The 16,696-nt window shown below is 34.8% G+C and overlaps 1 long non-coding RNA gene across 2 annotated transcripts; it reads right to left on the minus strand.

The window, feature by feature from the left end:
* Nucleotides 1-13,174: 13,174 nt before the first annotated feature.
* LOC127713865 (uncharacterized) lies at nt 13,175-16,389 on the minus strand. Of its 2 annotated transcripts, none has more exons than XR_007987503.1 (3): nt 16,050-16,389; nt 13,964-14,040; nt 13,175-13,582 (listed from the first exon to the last, which is right to left on the minus strand). It is a non-coding gene; the product is annotated as an uncharacterized LOC127713865 (long non-coding RNA). The 2 variants fall into 2 exon arrangements; XR_007987504.1 differs by lacking the exon at nt 16,050-16,389 and adding an exon at nt 15,382-15,581.
* Between the last annotated feature and the right edge of the window lie 307 nt (nt 16,390-16,696).

A 16,696-nucleotide genomic window follows, 5' to 3' on the forward strand; every position in this document is an offset into this window, starting at 1 on the left:
CAACAGAAGTAAAGATGAATATAAATGGTATGGAAATATCAGCCTTATTAGATACCGGCTCAACAGTTTCAACCGTCAGCCAATCTTTCTTCAACCAACATATACAGACACAATTATTGGAGATCAAAACCTTGCTGGATATAGAGTGTGCAGATGGGCAGCAGTTACCATACCTTGGTTATACTGAAACTTGCATACAGATACCAGGTCATCATCAGGATTACCCATGTATACTTCTAGTTATACCAGACAGTAGATACAACAAACAGGTACCGCTGCTATTAGGAACCAACACACTTTCAACCATCATAGATACACTAAAGGTAAGTATAGGAGATAGATTTTTACAGGAAAGCAGCTTGACTACACCATGGTACCTAGCACTAAGATGTATTATACTTAGAGAAAAACAACTTACGAAGAACAGCAACCGTCTTGGAATCATCAGAAGTGGAGATATCAAGTCTATAACAGTACCACCAAATTCATAAATCACATTAACCGGCTACCTAGACAAAGAAATACCGTACCATGATTCACCAGCTATGTTACAGTCATCATTACTTGCCAAGAATTACAACGATTTGGACATTGAACCGACACTTATCAACTACCAACACCGAAAGAATGGACCAGTGAATATAAGAATTTCCAACGTAACAACCAGAACCATCAGTATACCACCAAGAGCTATAGTTTGTGAAATTCAGCCAGTAACCATCGAATCACCACAAACAACATCATCAGATGATGAAACAGAAGCTATTATGGACAAGATGGAGTTTACGCAGAGTGATCTTACTGATGAACAGTTTGAAGAAGGACGTGCACTTATCCGTTCTTACATGGATATCTTTTCCAAAAGGGATGATGATGTGGGTCACACTGACACAGTACAGCACAGGATAGACCTTCTGGAAGACAAACCATTCAAGGAGAGATACCGCCACATACCACCAACAGCATATGATGAAGTCAGGGCACATTGGAGACAGCTACTAGACATGGGGATTATCCGACCATCACATAGTCCTTTTGCTTCCAATGTGGTACTAGTTAGGAAGAAAGACTCAAGCCTACGCCTATGTGTGGACTACAGGAAACTTAACCAAGCCACGAAAAAAGATAGCTACGCTCTTCCCAGAATAGAGGAACTATTGGATTGTTTGGCAGGATCGACCTACTACTCCGTTGTGGACATGAAGTCAGGATACCATCAGATTGAGATCTATGAACCACACAAAGAAAGAACAGCCTTCACAGTCGGTCCATTGGGTTTCTTTGAGTATAACAGAATGCCGTTTGGTCTAACCAACAGCCCAGCCATTTACCAGAAAATGATGGAGGACTGCCTAGCTGACTACAATCTGCGGATATGCTGTGTTTTCATAGATGACGTTATCATTTTTGGGAAGACATATGAAGAACATCTGGAGAACCTAAAGCTAGTGATGGAGAGGATAAGGCAAGTCAACTTAAAGCTAGCGCCAAAGAAGTGTTCCTTCTTTAAGAGACGTGTGAAGTTTGTGGGCCACATAGTTTCAGACGCAGGAAAGGAGATTGACCCAGAGAAGACGGACAAAGTTACTACTTGGCCGAAACCAACATCGCCAGAGGATGTCAGACGATTTCTTGGGTTTGTAGGCTACTACAGAAGATTTATCAAGAACTTCAGCCAGATTAGTAGACCACTCACTGATTTAATGCCATCACCAACAGGCAAAAAGGGAAGCAAAGGTAAGACCAAGAAGCAGATAACATGGAACTGGGGACAAGACCAAGAGAAAGCCTTTGCCACCTTGAAGCGACTTCTTACATCAGCACCTATATTAGGATATGCCGATTCAACCTTACCATTTGAGTTGCACACAGATGCTTCAGGAATTGGATTAGGAGCAGTCCTATACCAGGAACAGCAGGGTGAAAAGCGTGTTATCAGCTATGCTAGCAGAGGTCTGACAAAAGCAGAGAAGAACTACCCGCCCCATAAACTGGAGTTTTTTGGCATTGAAGTTGGCCATTACAGATAAGTTTAAAGATTACCTGTTTGGACAGCAATTTACAGTATGGACAGATAACAACCCACTCACATATGTTCTGACAACAGCAAAACTGGATGCTACCTGCTACCACTTTAACATCAAGTACCGCCCTGGAAGAACCAATGCTGATTCAGATGGACTCAGTCGACTACCAGTAGCTGAAGATAGAGCAGACATCAACATTGATTCTATACGTGCCATCTGTAGTGCAGTTGTACCAACACCTTTTGCAGAATGTTTAGCCATCAACCCCAATTTAGTTCAGGATGAAGAGGACAACGTGTTAAATGGACCACCAACCACTGACATCGTAGATTGGAAGAAAGTTCAACAACAGGACAAGATGATAACACGTTGGATAGAGATGGTCGAAAAACAGCAGAAACCGAATCAAGGTGACCCGATATTGAAGAGACAATTTAACCACCTACAGATCATTGATGATATTCTATACAGAGTAGTTAACAGTGAAGATGAAGTGAAGAAACAACTTGTATTACCATCACAATTTATCACCACCATTTTACAGGCATACCACAATGATATAGGACACCAGGGAAAAGATAGGACTCTATCACTACTCAGAGACCGCTTTTATTGGCCAGGTATAGCGAAAGACGCGGAGGAGTGGCTATCACACTGTGGCAGATGTTTACGGAGGAAAACCATCCCTAATCACAGAGCACCGCTGGTAAGTATTCAGACCACTGCACCGTTACAGGTTGTATGCGTGGATTATCTAACCCTGGAACCATCGAAGGGAGGACAACAGTATGTCTTAGTTATTACAGACCATTTTACCAGGTTTGCACAAGCTATACCAACAAGGAATATGACAGCAAGAACAACAGCTGAAGCACTGTACAACCACTACATCGTTCACTATGGACTTCCTGAAAGACTCCACTCAGACCAAGGAGCACAGTTTGAGTCAAAGCTTATCAAGGAACTCTGTACCTTAACAGGAATGGTAAAATCCCGCACCACCAGTTACCACCCACAAGGGAATGGACAATGCGAGAGGTTTAACCGGACGTTAATGAGTATGCTGGGAACCCTGGAGGTTGAACAGAAGAGAAACTGGAAGGCTTATGTTGGACCATTGGTATATTGTTACAACAGCACCAGACACGATTCAACAGGCTACTCACAATACTTCTTGATGTTTGGGAGAAATCCAAGATTGCCAGTGGATATTGCATTTGGATTAAGGAAGGAAGCGAAGAATCAAGACTACATCAACAACCTTAAAGATAGACTGGAGTATGCACACAAGGCTGCAGCAGAGATGTCGAAGAAATCCCAGTTGAAACAGAAAGGAGGTTATGATACCAAGGTTCGTGGTGCAACTATACAGAAGGGAGACAGAGTACTGGTACGAATCAACGCATTTGAAGGACGACACAAGCTCTCCGATAAATGGGAAAAAGATTCTTACCGTGTTCTTGATCAACCAAACAAAGACATTCCAGTTTATACAGTGCAAAAAGAACATGGTGGTGGAAAGAAACGAAAATTTGCACAGGAACCATTTACTACCTGTTGGATTCATCACAGAAACACCTGAAGAGAACAAACCAGTACCAACACCAAGAAAAAGAAAGCCAACAATAGTACCACCTGTAACGATACCTGATAGACCTGTACCAATTCAAGACTACAGGCAGAACGAATCTTCTGATGAAGAGTCAGTGGAATTGGTCGTTATACATCCAAATGCTGATGATGACAGTGACTCATCCGTTACCGATTCAACATCACAGCAGGAAGAGCGAAATGAGGTATTAGAGACAGAAGCTTCAGAATCTAATGGGGACGCCCTTTCTCAGGCTGATTCAGTTGCAACAGTTGATGAGACAGATTCCATGGAAGAACAGAGAAGCGCTTTAGATGGTAGAAATGACATAAAACAGCAGGAGAATCCACCTGAAGACAGTTCGTCGTCATCTTCTCCGACTATTAGACGGTCTACCAGGGAAAGGAGACAACCAGCTTGGATGCGGTCAGGTAAGTATGACACATCGCATTCAGCTAGTTTGGTTACAGAGAAAGATTGGTACCAGAGGATCCAGTGTATTACATCATTGGCAGAGACCAACTTATTTGAAGATCTACAATCAGAAGCAGCAAAGACGATTTCAGATATTGTTAAAACTCCACATAGCAAATGACGGGACGTCATTTCAGATCAGGGAAGAGTATGTGCTAGCGTGTATTTATTCATGATTGAATAAATATTAATATGATTTTGTAATTTGCATTTTAGTTCTTATTTAAATTTACTTTAAAATAAAGATGATTTTATTCCTAATTCATGTTTGTGTTTTCGTTTTCAAATAGATTAATTACGGATTGTAATTAATTATGAGTTGTACTATTCGTATTTTATATTCACAGACTTTGACGATTGACTAGTTTCGTCTTGATTGTTACTCACTTCTACTATTTTGATGGTCAGTGTTTTACGCTTGATTTGACCGCACACTTTCTGCTATTTCATTGGTTATATATCTTTTGGCGGTTTATTTCTATTGAAGTCTATAGTTAATTGTGGATTGATGTTCAAACCGAACAGACGTTTCATATATTTTCTTTAGTCTGTATTTGTTGTTTCATATTTTGTATTATTTGTATTGGAGGAATTCCACGATTATTCCAGGTCAGTTTGTTTATTTATCTCTTTAGATATTCTGTCTATATCTTATTTTCATCGTAATTTTATTACCGGATTAATCAGTATTTCACGCACGAGTAACTTTCCATTTTAGCATGACTTCGAAGTAAGAATGTGTATCGTTTGATTGGTGAATGAATGTTGTAAATTATTTAAAAGATTAACGTAACTTTTATAACAGGCACATTATTATTTTACATTTGAGTTACATAATTTAAGCCTGGAAATAAATAAGTGTAAAGATAAACGTAATGAATGGCGAATATTTGAGCAGAATGAGTCCGAGAGTAAATGAGTAAAATGTTAACTTGATCAATACTTTTCAGAGTCTTTATAACATTTTTGTCTCAGATTAATAGATTTTAAGTACTATAAAAGTCTGTGCATAGTAACTATAATTTAGTATTTGTTATACAGGTTTTATGACAGAGTTCTGCATATGATGTAGTAATACGTTGAGGCATAACCTTTGTACCTCATACGAGGTAAGAATGAGTGTTTCAGTTGTAGTTGCTTATTATTTTATTAGCTTAGTTATTTTGCTTTGTTTAGCTTAGCTTAGCTTTATTAGTTAACTGCTTTTCGCTATTGGCTTTATTAATGCTTATTTTGCTTAGACTGTTTGTTTATAGTTTTAACGGCTAATTCGTATATTATAATGTTATTGCTAAATGAGAAACTATATTTCTATTTTGCTCTTTTGACAAGTTAAATTCTGTTTCGAATGTCACAGGAAGTAATATTTTGATAAGATAAGGTTTAATTGTGCATTTTGTTAACTTCATAAACTGTGACGTATTTTACAGTTAATTGGTTAATTTTTGTAAGTACACAGATTACGTAAATTTATCATATTGATATAATACATGTTTTAAAAGAATTAGTTTATATACGTTGTTTTAAATGTGATATTATATTACAGGGTTTCATTTGATGCTTCACGATAATAAAAACTATCCAGAACCCTACATAGTCTACTATTTATTTACGCCCCAGATAGTGAGACTACCAATACCAGAATCAAGTGGGTTGGTATAGCTCTTGCACCTGCCCTTTTCAATTAATTTAGCATGAAGTAGCATTATCGCCTTGAAATGCGAGAGAAAAACGTTTGAATGACCCTGCAGTAGTCGGATCGGCTGACGGAATAACTCAGTGTATTTTTTGTACTCACCATGAAGCGTTTCATATAATAACGTCATGTTGGAGCGAATAAACAAATATTCTCTTATTGCTTGCTTAATTTATTGAAGCTTCCTATTCAGTATTGGGTTTTTTTCAAGGAATTTTCATTGTGACAGGCTGGATTTTCATAAAATAGAATATTTACATCTTCTTGCATTCCGCCTCTTGTGTATATCACCGCAAATGGCTGAAATGGCAGAGGTGGATTCATGTGGGCTCTGATCCCTTGTGTATCACCCAATTTATGGTTAATGTATACACTTCTTATATGTCCATAACTTCGATTAGTGTTGGGACACGCAGCCCCCCCCCCTTTTTTTTTGGTCAAAATCCGGAATCCGCATCTGGTGTCATAGTGCAGTTCTCATTTTTGCAAATGCAAGTTCATTATATAGTTCATAGTATACTATAAAGTCCCTTCTAGTGCTTGTATATTGGGAACCATTAAAATTTTAATGAAAAAAGTTGCATTTTCATACAGAACTTTATACCAAAAATTTTGAAAATTCATGATTTTTTTGTTTGCTCTTTGTCATTGACAATGTTTAAATCATAAATATTAACTCCTACCTGCATATAAATATTCACATTTTACTAGTTGAATATCTCCTGTATCTCAAGTGTGACTGGTATCAATTTATAAATCATGATTGGGAGGTCTTTTTGAATTTTATTCTGGTGGGGTAGGGTAATTTTTTGGCCTATGAATGAATATGAATTTTCACCAGTTACCAGGCCAGTATTTTGTATGGCTTGCTTTTTTTATTAAAAAAGCTACGGCATTGAGTACCCCATACTTCAAAAAAATGTACTTTGAGCTCTCATTATTTATGCTTACACTATATCATAAAGCGATAACCAGTTCGACAAATATCGGATGCATATGTATACACGACTTATGTTAATCGCATCTGTGAAAAAAACCCACATCCAATTAGTTCCAGATACATGTACATGTACCTATGATTCAATCAACAACCTTGTCATATACATCATCTCAATTTCTCAACCTTATCATGCTTATAGTTTACATTTATACCATGAAGTTGGAAATAGTGACCTATTTTTTTCTGCTGCTCATTTCATATTAAATCCCTGCCTACCAGTGTTCACCAATACAAATGGACAGCCAAGAAATAGCCAAAAGTGCTTACATGACATTCAGCACAATCAATCAATTGTTTTTTTCATTATCAAGAGCCATAATATTTTAAGGTTCATCTCAAACATGTCAAAATCAGAAAACTTATTTCCCATCACCTGCTAAGATTGGAGGCAACTGAATGGTATTTCTTTTCTGTCAGAATAAAAGAAATTCTATGTACCATATATAATATAAATACACAGAAATGACTAACTCAATCACAATTAATACATATATACACAATCCAAAAGTTTCAGGCAGTGTCAGGTGAATGAGTCATGGCATAGCGGACAGGACAAACTAGTCAGCATGGAAATTAAAATGATGTGTAAATGCTTATAAAACTACTGCCTACAAATATCATTGACAAGGGTACAATCAGTGGTTAATCTTTACCTGAACCAATCACAAGAGTAAATAAAATGCTCCGCAGGGCGCAGCTTGATACGACCGCAGAGGTCGAACCCTGAACAGTTGGGGCAAGTATGGACACAACATTCAAGCTTGATACAGCTTTGCATTTGGATTGTGATTAAATATTTGACACAGCATAGGTTTCTGACACAGAATGAATGTGGTCTAAGAACTTAAAAATTTTAAATTGGACATTCACCTATTATGGTCCAATATCCAAAATCTAAATACATGGTTAGATTCAGCATATCAAAGAACCCCAATTGCAAGAATTCAATTTTTGATGAAATCAAACAAAGTTTAATTTTGGACCCTTTTGACCTCAATGTGGACAAAGTTGATAACGGGGCCCAAAAATCATGGTTAGATTCAGCATATCAAAGAACCCCATATATTCAATTTTTGTTGAAATCAAACAAAGTTTAATTTTGGACCCCGATTTGGACCAACTTGAAAACTGGGCCCATAATCAAAAATCTAAATTCATGTTTAGATTCAGCATATCAAAGAACCCTAAGAATTCAATTTTTGTTAAAATCAAACTAAGTTTAATTGTGGACCCTTTGGACCTTAATGTAGACCAATTTGAAAAGGGAACCAAAAATTAAGAATCTAAATACACGGTTAGATTCGGCATATCAAAGAACCCCAATAATTCAATTTTTGATGAAATCAAACAAAGTTTAATTTTGGACCCTTTGGACCTCAATGTGGACCTATTTAAAAACAGGGCCCAAAATCCAAAAACTAAATACACGGTTAGATTCAGCATATTAAAGAACGCCAAGAATTCAAGAATAAAACCCCATTGAAATTGGTCAAGAAATAAGCAATTTATACGAAGTATCTTCTTTTGCACAATACTGTGCAATTAAATATTTCTTGCTATTGCGCAATACTGTACAATTGACAATTTCTTGCTATTGCACAATATTGTGCTATTGGATATTTCTTGCTATTGCGCAATACTGTGCAATTGAAGATTTCTTGCTATTGTGCAATACTGTGCAATTGAAATTTCTTGCTATTGCACAATACTTATTATATAATAATTTACACATCCTGTTTGGTGTGTATCTCCTACCATATCATTATTATTTGCTTTTAAATATAAATCAGAAATAACCAACTTAAAATGGAAAATTTTGAAAGAAAAAAAAAAAGGAAAAAAAAAAAATCCCCCCCTCCAAATTTTTTGAACCCCCTTATGATTCATCACCCCCAAACTCAATCCCAGCCTTCCCTTTGTGGTATGGTACCTTGCAGTACAATTTCAGAGAGATCCATACACTTGAACACAAGTTATTGTCTGGAAACTAGAAAAATGTGTTTTTGGCCCCTTTTTGGCCCTAAATTCCTAAACGTTTAGGGAAATTACCCCCAAACTCAAACCCAGCTTTCCCTTTGTGATATGGAACCTTGTTGTACAATTTCAGAAAGATCCATACACTTACACACAAGTTATTGTCCTGAAACTAGAAAAATGCTTGTTTTTTGCCCCTTTTTGGCCCCTAATTCTTAAAATATTGAGGCAATTACCCCCATCATCAATCCCAGCCTTCCCTTTGTGGTATGGTACCTTGCAGTACAATTTCAGAGAGATCCATACACTTGAACACAAGTTATTGTCTGGAAACTAGATAAATGCTTATTTTTGGCCCCTTTTTGGCCCCTAATTCCTAAACGTTTCAGCAATTACCCCCAAACTCAATTCCAGCTTTCACTTTGTGATATGGAACCTTGTAGTACAATTTCAGAAAGATCCATACACTTACACACAAGTTATTGTCATGAATCTAGAAAAATGCTTGTTTTTTGCCTTTTTTGGCCCCTAATTCCTAAAATTTTGAGGCAATTACCCCCAAAATCAATCCCAGCATTCCTTTTGTGATATGGAACCTTGTGGTACAATGTCAGAGAGATCCATACACTAACACACAAGTTATGTCTTGAAGTTACAAAAATGCTTATTTTTGGCCCCTTATTCCTTTACTGTTGGTACCATAACCCCCAAAATCAATCCCAACCTTCCTTTTGTGGTATTGAACCTTGTGGTAAAATTTCATAGAGATCCATTCACTTAAACTAAAGTTAGAGTGCGAAAACAAATGGGTCTTCGGACGACGCAGGACGACGACGACAACGACGACGACGCCAACGTCATACCAATATACGACCACAAAAATTTTTTTGCGGTCGTATAAAATAATGACTTAATTGTAAATCAAAACTTCATTGGCAATTATACCAGATCATCTTTTTTATATCAAATTCTAGCTGTAATACAAAAATATGTGACAGTGTGCAATTTCAAACTGAGAACAAAGCAATTTCTGTCTGTTTTGGGGATGCTGTCTCATTGCCATACATGTATACCCAACATCTTTTTCTAAACATGCTAGATATAAGAATCTCTAAAACAGTAACTGTGAAAATATTCCATTACAATTTCAGAAAGATCCATACACTTACACACAAGTTATTGTCCTGAAACTAGAAAAATGCTTGTTTTTTGCCCCTTATTCCTAAAATATTGAGGCAATTACCCTCATCATCAATCCCAGCCTTCCCTTTGTGGTATGGTACCTTGCAGTACAATTTCAGAGAGATCCATACACGCAGGACGACGACGACGCCAACGTCATACCAATATACGACCACAAAAATTTGTTTGCGGTCGTATAAAAAAATGACTTAATTGTAAATCAAAACTTCATTGGCAATTATACCAGATCATCTTTTTTATATCAAATTCTAGCTGTAATACAAAAATATGTGACAGTGTGCAATTTCAAACTGAGAACAAAGCAATTTCTGTCTGTTTTGGGGATGCTGTCTCATTGCCATACATGTATACCCAACATCTTTTGCTAAACATGCTAGATATAAGAATCTCTAAAACAGTAACTGTGAAAATATTCCATCACAAGTTTCCAAGTTTACAGTACGGGTAGAGACTTATTATTATGGATGTCTTAATCCGTCTAGATGTCAGACTGGCCGGACAGTTGTCTGAGTGTAATTAACACCTGCTGTGATATCAACCTGTACAATATCCGAGTGGAAGGTCGTAAATCAATCTGTACCAGCTTGATTAGAATTAAATTTTACCTGTACAGATATTTTAGTATTTATGGAGGATAGATAATTAATGTAAAATATTGTTTTATATTCAAAAAGAAAAAATTACAATAAAAATAAAAATTTAATATCATGAATATGGGATCAACTTTTTTTTAACTTGAAAATGAAAAAAAGACGATTTTTAACAATGTACTGTAAAAATGTGTTGCCAATTATAATAATTGTGTTTGTGCCAATAAACTATTCGTATTTGTATTTGTAAACCGTAAATGTTTCATTTTATTCAAAATTATAACAACCAGGACTGTTTTCAATCGAAGTTTTAATCAAAATGTTGAGACATCAATCCCGTAAATTATACGGGTTTTCGTTGATGGTTACAATATTTCCCCCTTTTAACGTCCTGTTCCTTAAAGTTATTAATAGAAACACAATTCTAAGTATAAGGCCAACATATCATATTTATAAAGTATATAAACAAATTGAATATAGGCATTGTGAATAAACTATTATTTTCCTTTCGATACCACGTTCCCCGTCGGAGCCTCTACGTCTATTCATACCTGTCAATCATTTCTCGCAAGTAAAACAATTTGGTCAGCCAGATCATCCGTGCTTTCTATTTTGACATATATTTCCCGTTAATCTCTTTGTAACAATTGTTTTTTTACAATATTTATAACGCAGTGATCATCTTTCGATTCCTAGTTTTTATCAAGGATTTGTATAGTGAGAAGGATTGGAATCTCGCGGTATATCGACACTTCTCGCGTATCGTGAGATGTTGCGTACTCGCCACTATAAATGTATTCGCGCCTGTTAGTAAATATCCGGTCGAACAGCGTGTATTGCAAAATGATCATTTTTGACTTGTTTGTTGTTAGGTTTAGTTTGTTTTAGCATCTTTGATCAATATTTTGTTTTAATTCGCAAAGATAACACGATTCCTTCTGAGTATGTCATATTGAGGACCTCTCTCAAGCTGGAAAATAAACTTTGATAGTCGTTTACATTTGGCAGTTGCCGAAAATTATCGTAATTATGTTGTTGTTTTTCTTGTGATCGTAATTTGAGTAGCCCAACACATCTTTATGATACTTGTAATAGCTGTTTAAGATAACCCCAAAGAGAAGGTCAAAACAATTATTTATTTTCGAAGCTTGTCTTTGTCCTTTCTTCTAGTATATGAAACTGACCCAACTACCACAAGAGCATTGACCATGTTGACAGTTAGAGGAAATCATACAGTCTTCAAGAATAGTCAGTCTCCATACAATATCTGTATGTTGATTTTTTTATCATAGTTAAGTTATGAATAAATTTAACAGAATCAATATACATGTACAAATGTAAGGTCCGCAACAAATGAGAAATTAAATGAATTCATTGATTTTCAAGAATTCTCGTCTGTTCAAACTGCAAATACATGAGTTGTTATTGGAACTATGGAGGTTTGAGTTCATTGAAGGACTGGCAGGAAGTTAAAAATAAGTTCATGATTATAAACAACAGTAAAATAGAAACTGAAATGATATGGAGTAAATGTACATGTACATGGGACTAAATTGCACCCAATACATAGAAAACAGAAAATTATCAATGAACATGGCTTTTATTCCTGTTCTTCATCTTGACAGTTGATGTAGGGTCTTCAACAATGAATGTATCATTTATATCCTAAAATCAATGGTTGTACCCATGGCAAGTACAAGTAAATTTCCCTTGTGAAAAACATTAGTAACACAAGCAACTAATAGCATTTTACGAATAACTTTGATGGGTTATCTGCTTATTGTGTCATACACCCTACTCATAATTTGTTTCACATTTTTCACGTTGTGGCCTTTTAGAGACAACTATACAATATGGGTTTTTCTCATTGTTGAAGGCTGTACAGTTGCCTATAATTGCTTACATCCACTTCATTTGAATTTGATGGATAGTTGTCTCATTGGCATTCATACATCTCCTTATTTTTATATTGGTAAAGATTTGACATTTTTTATTAGCATTAAGAGCATATATAAGTGGACAATCATTTCATTTTTAGGGGGTAAGGCAGGAGGATTTCTCTTGGACAGATTATTCACAAATAGTCAATATTATTTCATTTTTATCTGTTGCTCAGATTGTTTATGTCACATAGCTTCATTTTCACTTTTTTACATAATTTTTCATGTTTAATGTGAGGCAGAAATGCAGCAGCTTATTCATTTTCATCTTGAACGGGCAACATTATTTCTTCTACTAATTCTAACCAAGCTAAAATATTCATTCCCACATCACCCCACCTTCATCCCATTGACCCAATAAATCCATTGGTTATCCACTTTCAAAAAGTACCTACATTGTACCTAGAAAACCTATCTTAGTGAACACTGACCTGACTTCGTTTACATCCTTGTCCTTTGATCTCCTGATAGTTGTCTTAATAGCAATCGTACCACATCTCCTTATCTTTATACCCACATGAAATATTTTTTTACATTCCTTATGAACCAAGCATGAAAGACCAAAAAATGGAACATTGTTACAAACTAAACTATCTGGGAACACCCAACCAAAGAAATGCTGGTACCTGCTATGACATGTATGAAGACATGTATTCTGGATGTCTTGTAATAAAAGAAATTTGTTCTTACTGACAAATTTTATTAACACACAAAGCAATATTAAAACATGTTAATTTTCCAAGTCCTTTTTTAATTCCATTCATGACACTATTTGAATAAATATATAGTCACTGGTTGGATTTTACATATTGATAATGGTGACTTCATACTCTGGTTAACTTCCGTCTTAAGTTTGTCTCCGGAGCTGACACAATTTGTATTTGATTTTTTGGAACATAAAGTATCCTCTGCGATGTGTACATCATAGAAAATACATTCTACAAATGTATGTCTTCTAGAGGCTTGGTTTGATGCCTTTCCCTGTATTGCATGCAGTATGAGTGATCATTTTGTAAGTCAGAATATGGTGTTATTTCTTGCACTTTCACCACAAAGAAACATATCTCCTTTCTTTAACTTTGGTATCCTGAAAATAACAAAAATTTTTTTTTGTAAGACTAAAATACATAAAATATAATTAGGGTTTCCCTGACATTTTCCATATTGTAAAATTATAATTTTAATCCATTTAATTTCAAAGCAAAAAAAATAAAACATTACATGTAAAAAAAAATACACCTGCCTACTACAAATTAAAAACAAATAAGAATCTAAGAATTACATTTTGTGGCAGTGCTAGTACTAGTGCTGAAAGCTGTCAGAGCTGGCTAGAATTCAACTAAGAATTTCTGTAAAAAATATTAAGAGATGTGGCACACTGGTATGATTCTTGCACAAATTCTGGATATAATGATTTTAAAGTAATTCTGGTATCAGTATTATTTTATATATTTAATAATGTAGTTACCTGATTATTATCCACAGCCATAACGAACTATTGTCTTCAGAGAGAAGTACTATTAAAACACAAAATATCTTTTACATCTGAAAGTAAAAAACTTAATGCAAATATGATGTTAAACAATTATACACAGTAACTGAAATTTTATTACTTGTGTATCAAGAATAAGCTACTCTCCTAGCTGTCCATATATAAAAGCTAAATAATTATTTTTTATCAAATAACATTTAGAGAATTTTGCAGTAATTTAAAAACGAATAATTGGGCACTCGTCACAGCTGGGTTATGTATAATCTGTAACTGTTTAAACCATATAAACAGATGCAATTTACATGTTCACTATAATAATGCTGGGATATGTATTTTATTGAAATTAATCCAGTTATCGTGGGTTTTATGGTATACATATATATATATGTACATTAACAAAATAACACAGTTCATAATACATCACAAAAATAATAAAATACAAGACATGAATTTATGTAGAATATGGAGTCTGGTCAGAAAAAGTTCAGAATTTTAAAGTCCGCATTGGCACATTATGCATCCTATACAAGTACATAACCGGTTGATTGTATTGGGGTAACAAGGATTAATTATGTACTTTAGTAGACATGTAGCCATCCCAAGAATATCAAATGTTTGACCATGACAACATAAAATTTTTGACTATTTTGGTATTTCTTTATATATCAAATGATGAATCCAGACGCCCAAGAGTCCTGACAATACATGTATGAAGAGTTTTTAGTAGTGAGTTGAGAGTTTATAACTTCTCCTTGATGAAGTGCCTAATATTACTTTCAAATTCTCCATACATGTACATGTGAATGGACCGTTCTTTTCTTTTTGGTTTTTGTTTATGAGTGTTAAGAGATTTTGTGTATTGTGGAACACTTTTTGACAACAAAGCCTGAAAAATAGTCTTTCATAAAATTTCTTTTTATTCATTTGGGCAGTTAAGCCTCAGAAAAATTATACTGGTCTGGGACGAGCGCTTGTGATTTATCCTGAAGACGGCAATATATATTTTTCATTTCATTAACTGAATTAGTCGGACTGAAATCGTACCCTTATCCCCCACACTTTTAAGCACAAATATACACATATACAAATGTAACTATCTCCTGTTATCTTTGGTACAGGCCTGAGGTATACCAAAAATTGGAGAGATAGACAGTCTTAATATATGATAGTAAGAAAACGCCTTTAACTTGTAAATAAATAGTGTCCCTATATTTTCACTTTATACTATTGCCAAAATATGCTATCACCTATGTCTATGACAGTAGCCTATGTGCAGTATGACTGTATGATATACTCAGTTGATGTGGTGAACGTAAGCAGGGTTCTGTAAACCCTTAGGGGAAAAGGAATTTCCCAATACATTTTCATATCAATTTTAAAGGAAAAAGCAATACCTTTTGGTGTAAATGTCCATGAAACGACAGATGCAAACTATTTTTTCTACTGTAAACATTTTTCATCACGTTCGAGGGACTACAGGAAGTTTATTTATGTTAATTTGGTCCCGCCCATAATAACGACTTTTGGATGCATCTAGTAACCGTAGCGGTATTTTGAAAATATGATAATATCACACGTTATCATTTTACTGCCAAATGTTTTAGAAAGTACAACAAATATACTATGATAAATTTATATAATTACGTTTTAGTGTTGAAATCGACCGATAGTGGCACTTTATTGATATTTTATCAGTCCACCCTTTTTTGCACTAACGCGGGATGATTTTTGACGGTTGGTCTGAAATAACCATTAAAATAACAACAACGAAAGCTCCTTACACTATATAGTTTATAATATGCACGCACCACACACATTTATTTCATATAATTCAAGTTTCTGAACACAAATCCTTATTATGAAGGAGGAGATTGAGATTAAAGTTGTGGTTTGGACCGCCTATTTGGGCGGGATTATTACGATGACCAACAGATAAAATGCATAGTATATTTAGATGCAGACAATGTGTTTTGTAAAGATAAAAACTGTTTTTTGAATCAGAACTGTCATAATTTAACACTTAAAAGTATCACATCATGTAATTTTGTTATAGTATACTTACAAAACGCCGAGTTTATCTGGAAATGACATAAATTCAACTTGTAATGGTGGACGAAAAACGACTAACGAGATGCATCACGGTAAATCTCGCAAAATCTCATCATACGCAGCTTATTTCAATACAGGCAATGCAAATAGTCCACGAGATTCCAATCCTTCTCACTATACAAATCCTTGTTTTTATATAAAAAAAACTTTTCATATGCACGTCAATATTCTATGACCCAGCACTATTTTAAATTTTGTTTGTTAATAAATTTACATATAATAGAAATAACAGATTTGTTGACACTCGTTGTATTATAACAAGGATATTGCCTTTTTATTTCCATGTTTTGAAATTTTAATGAAAATCGTGTTTTTATAAACACATATTTTACGAATTGTGTCAATCAATACATGAAGATCAAAGTTTTACACTATTCATGATTAGCAGTCTTTACTTTTGCATGGTATTTCTAGCCATTCTCTAAAGCTTGAGCAGTCAGTAAGATTTTGTAAATCGATGTCGGCAGTTGAAATTGTATAATTCCCGAACTTTAAAGGAGGTGTCCGAATAAATTATTTAAATAGGAATCTGGGTGTTGACTAATAAATATAATAAATAAAATAGTTAAAGAAGACTAAAGCTTGTTTTTTTTATAATTA

Source organism: Mytilus californianus, unplaced genomic scaffold, assembly GCF_021869535.1.
Source record: "Mytilus californianus isolate M0D057914Y unplaced genomic scaffold, xbMytCali1.0.p SCAF_82, whole genome shotgun sequence".
Taxonomy (NCBI): Eukaryota; Metazoa; Mollusca; class Bivalvia; order Mytilida; family Mytilidae; genus Mytilus; species Mytilus californianus.